The sequence below is a fragment of the Plectrocnemia conspersa genome, unplaced genomic scaffold, assembly GCF_051122295.1.
Source record: "Plectrocnemia conspersa isolate PC_06_02 unplaced genomic scaffold, ASM5112229v1 ptg000001l, whole genome shotgun sequence".
Lineage (NCBI taxonomy): Eukaryota > Metazoa > Arthropoda > Insecta > Trichoptera > Polycentropodidae > Plectrocnemia > Plectrocnemia conspersa.
The window spans coordinates 26,940,721-26,951,685 of record NW_028277165.1 but is presented as its reverse complement, the minus strand read 5'-3'; positions in this window follow the sequence as shown (position 1 = coordinate 26,951,685).

Here is a 10,965-nt window from a genome sequence, read left to right as displayed (position 1 = left end):
TTAAATTGAGACTATCGTAACCTAACAGTTTACTTCAATGCTTCACGATATGAAATTATAGTTCCCGATTGCATCATAAGATTCCCTATCGAGCTCGACGGTTTACCGTTACATTCTAATTAGAATCCACTACTATTTGCCTCTCAGCCATACACCGTGGGGGTGTTACCCTGCACTTCTAAAGAAATTTTTACCATTTTATTTTTATTATATAATAATGCTCTTTTCTTATAATAAATATAAATATTTTATTGGTTTTGGAAACAAAAGTAGTAAGAATACATTTAATAATGACTATAATAATTATATTTATTTAAAATATCGTTGAAATTCCGCACAAAATTAAAAAAAATCAGATACATAAGTAGTACAATTATAGAATGAAGTTAGTGGTATTGTATGTTAATCAAATTTATTCATTTAGCAATCCAGAACTGACGCCGATCCCCTAGAAATAAAAATGGGAGTAGTGTCGCATGCAACGAAGAAAGAGATAAAGCATGCTCTTTCGTGTAACGGTATTTCGTCCAGATGACATGAGAATCTTATGAAGCTTCCCGATTCAAGAATGCTACGAACTATGGTGTCATAAAGGACACAAATAACTGACGGATTGTCAAAGTGAAAGGCGTTCTTCATAACAAATTCGAGCATCTTTGTAGATTTATCACAGACGTTGTTTATGTGTAGAGAGAAATTTTACTTGCTCTCAAAGTGATCCCTAGATCTTTATTGAAAGTTTTTCTAGTCGAAATGTTTCCACCGAGATCGTAGGAATAGACTGACACAGTTTCCGACACTAAAGAAAACGGTTAATTGCAGCCGATCTCCATAGAGAGATTCTGTGGAGAGGAGTCCGCAACAGATCGAATGCATTTATACAATTTTAAATCATCTGCGTACAGAATAAAACTTGAATTTGTAACTGCCGTATTTATGTCGTTAATAAATTACATAAAGAGCAGAGGGCATATTGGATCATTAAGGAACCCACGAAGAAGTAAAATATTATTTCGACAAACGGCCGCCATAGGTTACAAACTCAAATAACTCAATAATAATCGAAATAAATTATCCGAGTAACCGAGGTTCGACAATTTTTTTATTAGTAACCCATGACAACCCTGATCTAAGGCTTTTTTAAAATCTGTATATATGACGTCTGCTTGAATTCCCGCATCGTTTTGGTAAAAAAACAGAAGGTTAGTAACAGTGAAACGGGCGGCTTCATAAGATTCCCATGTCATCTGGACGAAGTACAGTTACACGAAAGAGCATGCTTTATCTCTTTCTTCGTTACATGCGACACCACTCTCACTTTTATTTCTAGGGGATCGGCGTCAGTTCTGGATTGTTAAATGAATAAATTTGATTAACCTACAATACCACTAACTTAATTCCATAATTTTACTACTTATGTATCTGATTTTTTTAATTTTGTTCGGAATTTCAACGATATTTTAAATAAATATAATTATTATAGTTATTATTAAATATATTCCTACTATTTTTGTTTCCAAAAGCAATAAAATATTTATATTTATTATAAGAAAAGAGCATTATTATATAATAAAAATAAAATGGTAAATATTTCTTTAGAAGCGCAGGGTAACACCCCCACGGTGTATGGCTGAGAGGCAAATAGTAGTGGATTCTAATTAGAATGTAACGGTAAACCATCGAGCTCGATAGGGAATCTTATGATGCAAACGGGCGGGACGAAACCCATGCAGTTGGTCCAGCAAAACTTGCCGAAAGTGATTAAAGACGTATCTATGAATAAATATTTTCAACAATTTTGCAGGAACTGACAACAATGCGACTGATCTATAGTTATTTATAAACAATTTGTCAGCCTTTTCATGAATAGGGGTGACTTTTGTGAATTTTCTTGGTCAGGAAATGATGATGTTTTGAGAATTATATCAAAAATACGTTTTAGAGGAGCAGCGAGACTGACTTCGCAACCCTTTAAAATAAAATCAGGAATCAAGTCAGGCCCAGAAAAACGTCTATAATTTATTTAAGATCTGAGCGTACTGAAGACCAATAACAAGAAGAAGGAAGCGAAAAATATTCCGCAAAACCGTCAGCAATATTTTGTGAACCGTCCAATGTTTTATCGTCGAAGTTCATCACTCTTGGAGTATGATGCCTAACAGTGCAATACTTATTTTGAATTATGACAAACATGATATAATGTGCTTAAACACACATAAAGATAATAAAAGTAGTAATTTTATAATATATATTTATTAAAATAAAAAATTAAAAAATTTCACAGTCAGGTAAGCGTTTTTGCTTCATTAGAACTTGCCGACAGTGATTATGAATATATCTGTAAACAATTACATCAAACAACTAAAGGAACAGTGACTAATATAATACTTTCAGAAACAAATCATCGCTCTTTTTGTGGATCTTGTTGATCCACGAATCAGAAGACGATGAAGTTTTAAACAACGAATTGAAATTAAATTGAAGGAAATCAATGAGAATAACCTGAGAGCTTCTCAATATAAATTTAGGCCCTCAATATTAAAGCTTCTCAAAACCGTACTTTATGTCTAAAATATCAACTTCGTTTATGACTAAGATGGACTTTCAGCTAGGTTTTTTTAATAAAACACAATACTTAAAATTTTAACACAAAACCAATATGATGATACTTATGGAATTGTATGAATATTATTTTTTAATAAATTCGTCGCTTAAATAATATAAATTATAATATATTTAACAAAAACGTCCCAAATTTAAATCTCAATATTTCAATATCTATTGTATCCGAGAATGTATCCATATAGTGACAATTATCAGAAGTAAAGATTTATATATTTATAATTACAGAAGATCATCATTGCTAGGGTGTTCTTAATTTTCTCGTGAATAATAATTAATATACTATAATTAAGCTAGTTTTTGCATAGTGACATCTGCCTGTAAATATTTGCTTTGCTATTTTGTGTCACATTACTTACTTAGTGGGTATTGACTGTGTTTTCCATATTATAACGCATTGCATAACGTTATCTTACAACAAAAGATGGATCATACATAATTAAATATAATATTGATTTCAATACAATAAATTTAAAAAAGTTGAAGTTAAAAACTGCTATTTTAGCTATAAATACGCGTTTTTTTAAAAATTAGGTTTACCTTTACGATTACATATTTATAATAAATAAATCAAAAGTCAACATTGCAAATTTTATCATATCATTTTCAAGTTGGCAAATTTAACGATAAACATGTTTTTCATGATAAATATGTTTATCTATAATTCAATCCAGATATCAATGTTTTTTGCTTACTTAGTGTAATACTTGCTATACTTTATCTATAAGTAATATCATATTTTTATTAAATCACAGATAACGAGTCTCTTAAAAATTATTGCATCAAGGTTAAATGCGCGGTGGTTAAAACCTCAACGCAAAATTTAATAAAGCCGTTAGAATGAATGATTAAATAATTTCGCTCAAATGAATCGCCTCGGATCCGCATTTTATTGCCATAATTTATACGAAAAGTGTGGAGCTTTGCATTCGCAGCCCCCAGGTCGGTTCGCATGGTTCAATTTGAATATTCCTTGCAAGTCTAAGGGGGAGGGTTGGGTGCAACCACACTCACACCTAACCGGAAACTCAGCCTTCCCCCTCGCCCCGCGGTAAGTCTAAATTATTACCGATGGGAGACGGAGCCACTCGAGGCACCGGGCGAGCCTCCGAGCTCAGGCTCCGGGCCAACTTTCAACAGACCTAGCCCTGCAAACTTAGTTCATTAGTTCGGGACGAAAGCTGCACTGACAGGTAACACTTATGAAGTCGGCTCTGTTTGCAATACTGGGGGATCGCGGATCCGGTCGGTCTTAGGACCTGTGCACCGTAAGTAATGGCCGTTTGACGAAGAGGTATACTATCCACTCTTAGCTACTAACGCTCAAAATTCTGTCATATTCCTATTTATTTTTAACATTATATCTGATTTGTTTGTATAGTTTTCAGTTTATGCATAAAGTTCCTAAAGGCCACATGAAAAGGTCGGTACCTCACTGTCGTGAGGTACCGAAGCTGACGAGTGTGCGGGTACCGGACACTCAATTTATTAACTTTTAAATATTATTTTTGCTTGGTTTTAACTTTTTGAATATTTTTTTTAATTTAATGGTTTAATAAAACATTTGTTAAAATGGTTCAATCTATAATAAACTAATTACCATTTCCAATTTATTTAAAAATAGGTTTATAACTTAGCTAAATATTTCCAGAAAAAAACATTTTATATTAAGTAAGATTTGAAAATAGAATATTTATTGATGACACGTAAAATTGTATATCATTAAATATTATGTTTAAGACTTAGCTAGATAATAATAAAACTAAATATTCAATTAAGTTTTAAAATAGGTTTGCAGCTTAACTAAATATTTATAAAACCAAAAATAACAAAAGGTTTTAAACATATAAAATATTATGAAAACTTAACATTTTATATTATTTCAAAGTAGGTTTGCGGTTTAAATAAATAATAATAATAAATACCATCGGTTTCACATCAATTAAAAAATATGACTGATATTAAAAAATATTTGGTTACACAAAAGTGGACAATGGGCACAATATGCGCTTTAAAAATATTGAGAATTTTGAGACCTTTGTCGATTTTTATTAAAAATATATTGATTAATATTTTATAGAGTGAAGGTTTTTTATGCGCATCAATATATATTTTAATATTTAATAGATGCAAAAAGATTTCACTGTATTTAAAATTTATATTAAGCTAAAAACATATTAAACTAAAATTATTGGAAATACATAATAAAATAAAATATATTTTGAAGGTTCAAAAAAGTGATGTTACTTTACGTATTTAATCCTCTATGGTAACTTTCATTAATGCATTTTTCATTTGTCGTTTAAATTTAATTTATGGATTATATTATTAGTGATAATGTGTTCAATGGTTAACATTTGATAATATTCTTATTGTTTTTAATTATTTTTCAGATGCAACGATAGAACAATTGGACGACTAATATAGTGACAACAATATAAACAGAAAGTGAATCATCTCAAGTTAAAGTCACCGTCAGCAAGTATTATTTTTTTATAAAGATCATACTACATAAGTTTGATGTAACTAAATATCTTTAATTAGGCTGTTCCGAAAGAGAAATAATTGCACGGAACAAAAATTGATAAAAAACCATGACCTAAATACATATTTTGCCATATTGGAATTAAAAATAACCCACTCCTAGATATTTTGGCTATTGCTTATTTCAGGTATGCAATCACATATTTATAATCATTGTAAAATGTCGTCTATTAGATAACATCCAAAAAACTACACATTTATTAGCTGTCCGTTCGCTGATATATTGCGAGATCTGCAATAATGCTTTAATTTTATTTTGTTTATATGCCTTGGTGTATAGAACAACTCACTCACTACCTTAAATATTATCACTATATGGCACAAAAACGTAAGAATCAAAAACTCGAGAGCCCATGACTGACGTTTTAGGACAAATATAACATTTATTTAAAAGTTTAAATATTTGCATCCTCGCTAAATTATTATGTCATATCATTGTCAATATTGTGTTTAGATTTTAATTATTGTACATAGGTTTTATAATTTATAATTATTTTTTAGAAGCCATGAGTGAGCAATAAAATGACTTTGCAAAATTGGAACCAAACTTCTTCAGCTAAATATCCGACTGCATCACAATCATTGTCACGATATCATCATAAAAGATAGTGTCTCTCAAATATGAATAGATAAAAAAATACGTTTAATTAGCATTTATATGATTTGATCGACATTTACTAGACACTAAGTATTATATATATATTACATGTTCACGTTTAAAACGTATCTGGGCGTATATAACGAATATGTGCATTAAATCAGAAGCAATGATAATTTTTATGTATTGTAAAAGAAGAAACTCACTTTTTGCCCTCGGAGCCCGTCGACAGGAATCCAAAATTTGAAGATTTCATTACGAAGATTGTTTTTTGATTGTTGATCTAGTTTAATCAATATATTTTTATAATCCTTACACATTATGTATATATTTCATTTTCATATTTTTAACATACCTAGTTAATTTGCAATCCGATTATTTATATTCAGTCCAATCAAACAATGCACATGAAAAATGAATGAAAACTATTGTCGCGTAGCAATATTTATAATACTGTTGTCATGTTGATGTCGGCCATCTTGTTTTATATTTAAATGCTTATTTTTTATTGGTCGAAACAACAGTGCATTATTATATACACCGTTCAAACATAGCGATATGGTTTAAATAGTAAAAAATAAAACGAAGAATGTTTTATTTTAAAATTTGCACGTCCGGAAGCGAAAGCAGCTTAGAACAATTATATGTAAGATTTTTAAATTAATAATATGTGGCGACAGGTAACAATAAGATTACAATTCCCGTACGATATATAAATAGACGGGACAGAAGCTCCAGAGAACAGTCGCCCGATTACATTACGTAGACTCGACTACTGGCCCCGCTCACGCCCTCGCCGCTGCTTCCGCCGACGACCTGCCGCAGCCCCGACCATGTGCCGCCATCGTCAGCCACCGTCGCCGCCGACCACGCGGTACAGGAAGCACCCGACGCCGTCACGCACCCGTAGGGCTACGCCACTGCGACACCGAGCTCCATCACGACGACCCCTAAACTGGTGACAACCCGACGTGAGCACGAGCTCCAGCACCAGACGACACGACCGCCACACTGGTGACAACCCGACGTGAGCACGAGCTCCAGCACCAGACGACATCGACCCCCACAAATATAAATTATAAACATCTGTATCGCAAAGAAAGTAAAAATTCAAATCGTTTTATCTCATTGCCACATTACCCATATATTTAAATTGCGATTTAGACAGGAGATTATGGATGTTAAAATTAAATAAAAATAGTTTTTATGTTTGGCTGATTTTAAAAATGCCAGTCAGCGTGCAAGTCGAGGTTGTTAGTCACTGGATGCCAGCGACTAGCACCGTGTAAACGCTTAACGCCAGTCACTGGAGAAGCCAGTGTGCCACTTGCACGCCAGCAGAACATTTTTTTTTATTTTAATGGCACGCCAGCACCCCTTTCCATTTAAAAATTATTAGAAAAAATTTGATACGGTTTTTTTTATCTGAGTTTTGAGCCTCTACATTTTTTTTCAATTATTTTAGTTGATATAATATTAGTAACATATTCGACTAGAACATTAAATGAATACGGTATGGTAAATGCGCAGTTTAACGTTTGATTTTTTTATGAAATTGAAATGACGAAAAGCACAAATTTGTGCACACATACTGTGCTAAGCGGTCTGTTTGTACCATTAGGTTTTATTATTTTAAGATTTTTTCTTTTTTATTATATCATATTTTTTCATACTTTTATTATATTTTTTGTGTATTGTAATGCCTGCACTACACTATCTGGAAGTTGGCCAAGGACGGAGAATATAGTGGGTTACTTCGGTGTTATTCGGTCGAGTTCGGTTCTACCCGCTCTAAAATCTCTCGGAAGTTGTCCAAGGTTACCGAGAACGGGAAGAAAAGTAGGGGTAATTCAGTCGACTTGGCTAGCTTCAAGCGCTTCCTAGCATTATCGACATTATTTTTCAAGTCAAAGGGACCGAAGTCGAAGTTGCTCTTTTGAGCGCGAGCGGTGAGATACTTCCCCTTTCGCTCTCTTGCGTGTTAAGTGACGAGAGTGAAAGAGATAATGATATGGTGTTTCGCAAACTGAAATAGAACGAGTAAGTCGGTTCAATTTCAGTATGCGCGTAGGCGTCCTATGGTTAACACACATGTCGAGCGCTGCATCGTGTTTACGTGGTCAAGTTATATTACTACATGCTTATCGGGGACTTCAACAGACTCTTACTGACATCTTTGAATATTTTAAGGCAACAAAAGGGATAAATTATATTTTTGATAATATATTCTTCTAACAGATATCGTTAATATATTTTTTTCATATAAAATTAAATAATTAGTGGTACTGGATTTTGTTAAAAAAAATCGTTTCGAATATCCTTATTTATTTTCCTAGATCGGTTTATATAAATGTCACACCATAACGAATTCTTATTTAGAATTGCTGGCGACAAATTCTAGGATAGTCACAGATGTGGTGTTCGTATTCTAAAGTATCATTTTTATGCCTTATGGCATTTTGCAAAAGCCGACAATGATTTTGCGTAAATTGAATATTTACGACCGAAAAGTTTTCATTGATATTGTATTGGTGTGTGCACATACAAACTTTTATAATTATCAGTAGCGTAATTTTAATAATATAACAATTTATAAATTGCGATTATTTGGCACTTTTTTCGATCGCGCGCAAATATGCCGGCTGTACGTGACAGAAGCCACCATCCGGATGACATATGAAATTTGCGACAGTGTGGTCGCTTACTCGAAGTCGTAGATCTCGGCCGACTTCAGTTGTATCTTCGGTTCGGACATTCATAATAATATTATATATTATTTTGTTGATAATATTGAGTTTTTTTTCCTACTTCAATTTTAGTGTTGCGATTTCAAATTTCGCATTAACATAACCGCAAAAATTTGACATTTTCGGTGTGAGCAATTTGCTTTGACAGAACCGGGACACATCTGTTGACCGGTGTTGATTGCAACGATCCGTTGGTAACGACCTACGCCAATTACCAGAGCGGCTGTTGCATACAAAACGCACACACATTCGCATAATGCAAATCCACCGAACCAGACAATTCACGCTATGGAAATCCAGTATCCGATGTGGCCACACGCGGATGGCGCATGTGGCTCGGTTTAATTGTGGGAGTCGATTTGAGTGGTCCAACTATGATATACACAGCTGAACTAAAACGTTTCCGGTAAGGAAGAAAAACCGGAGAATTCGTTTCATGCATGTTGTAAATTTTCTTAGAATGTAGAGACTCGTGAGTTGTGTCGTCCAGAGTATTCTTAACATACGTTCCAAGACCACACTTTAAACGCATTCTTATCTTCTCCTATCTGCTGCGTTTATGGTCCACGTTTCAGACGCATCAATACATATGGAAATAATTAGTGATCTTACTAAAAGAGTGTTTGTTTTTGCTGAGTCTTTAAATTTTTTTACAAGACTACAGGATTCTTGAACTCTCAACATTTTTAATAATTTGACAAATATTTTTATAAAATCGATCGCCCTTTCGCGACCCCGGGACCTCGAGCTATGACCCTGTCAGCCCTCCCCATCATTGTGAGGGCCATGATAAATATTATGAAATGCAATGGTTTTAATTTTGTACACCGTGATACAGTATTGCACACTCTTTTTTAAATAATTATTAAACTATCTTAAAACTTAAACTTAAAATCTCTACTTTCTTTAACATTATTATACTGTCAATTGTTTCGAAAGGTCTTTTGAAATCTAAGAAACTGCTTAAATGATTTTATTCCTAACCTAGGCTAATAAAAAATTATTTAACACTACTTGTAATGCAGTCTCATTGAAATGTTTTTCTCTGAATCTCAATTGTTGTTTACATAGAATATTTTAAGAAATAATGAAATCCTTTAATGGGTTAAATCATTTAAGTGTCTGCCTTGTCCTTGAACTATACAAATTTTAAATATTATTTTTTTATTTTGAAATGTAAATTGATAATTTAATAATGAGAACAAAAACGTAAACTGACAAAGCTCAGGCGCCAGAAAATCGGTTACATAACAAAGTTGATAGGGCGAACGAGCGTTCCCGAGTGTGCGTGTTCGCGTTTAGGTATATCAAGCCGAGTCTTGTTAAGATGTAAAACAAGTGTCATAAAACAATGAAATAAGTTGTGCGAGTTGGAAGCAATTACCAAAACTCGGTCTTTGTAATAACAAGTTTAGTTAGTGAAGCCTGTGTCGCGCCGGCGCCGGGCCAAGGAGTTGATAACGAGCAGGCACCGGGTTCGTTAGGCCTCTTCCGTTGTATTTGATAACGGATCCGTTATATTTTGTATAGGAAGTGGTCCCCGGCGGGGTGGCACACTGGCGGAAGTGACGCCTAGTGCAACTTCCTGCGAGTTTCAGGTGAGACTTAGCAGTAAGGAAATTCGTGAACAAAGCAGAAGTGATAGTTTTGAGAAATGTTTTTTTTTTTATTTACCTAGAACCAGTGGCGGTTCATCTAATAAGCGGAGAAATATCTACCCTGAAGCAAACTTGTATAATATATAATAATATGCACCTAAATGTATATTATAATATGAACCTAAAAATAAATAGTATATCAATTTAATATGTGTTAGATATTTTATTGCAATATAAATGTTATGTTATCTTAATATTAAAATATAAGATTTGCATGTCTAGATATATAACTAATTAACACTTTTTACTGTTAACTGCAGATTGTGTGTACTGGAATAACGATTAGCATATATATATATATATATATATATATATATATATATATATATATATATATATATATATATATATATATATATATATATATATATATATATATATATATATATATATATATATATATATATATATATATATATATATATATATATATATATATATATATATATATATATATATATATATGTTCGTATTATAAAAAATATTTTTTTGCTCATATTATGCACTTCTGCTACTGTATCAAATTTAAATATTTGTTTTTAATAATAGATGCACGGACAACAAACAGACGCCAGACAGAACCTTCCGTGGTTTTTTCCGCCACACACGGTCGGATTTGTCCGCCGGACATCCATCTCGGACAAATCCATGCGTGTGTGGCCAAATTCGAAAAACAAGAGATTTCTTTGTTAAAATTCTAACCCATACAATATGTTTCCAATTATTTTAAATAAACTTCAAAATTTACTATAATAGAAATAATACGAAATTGTTTACAATAATTGTATTTAGATGT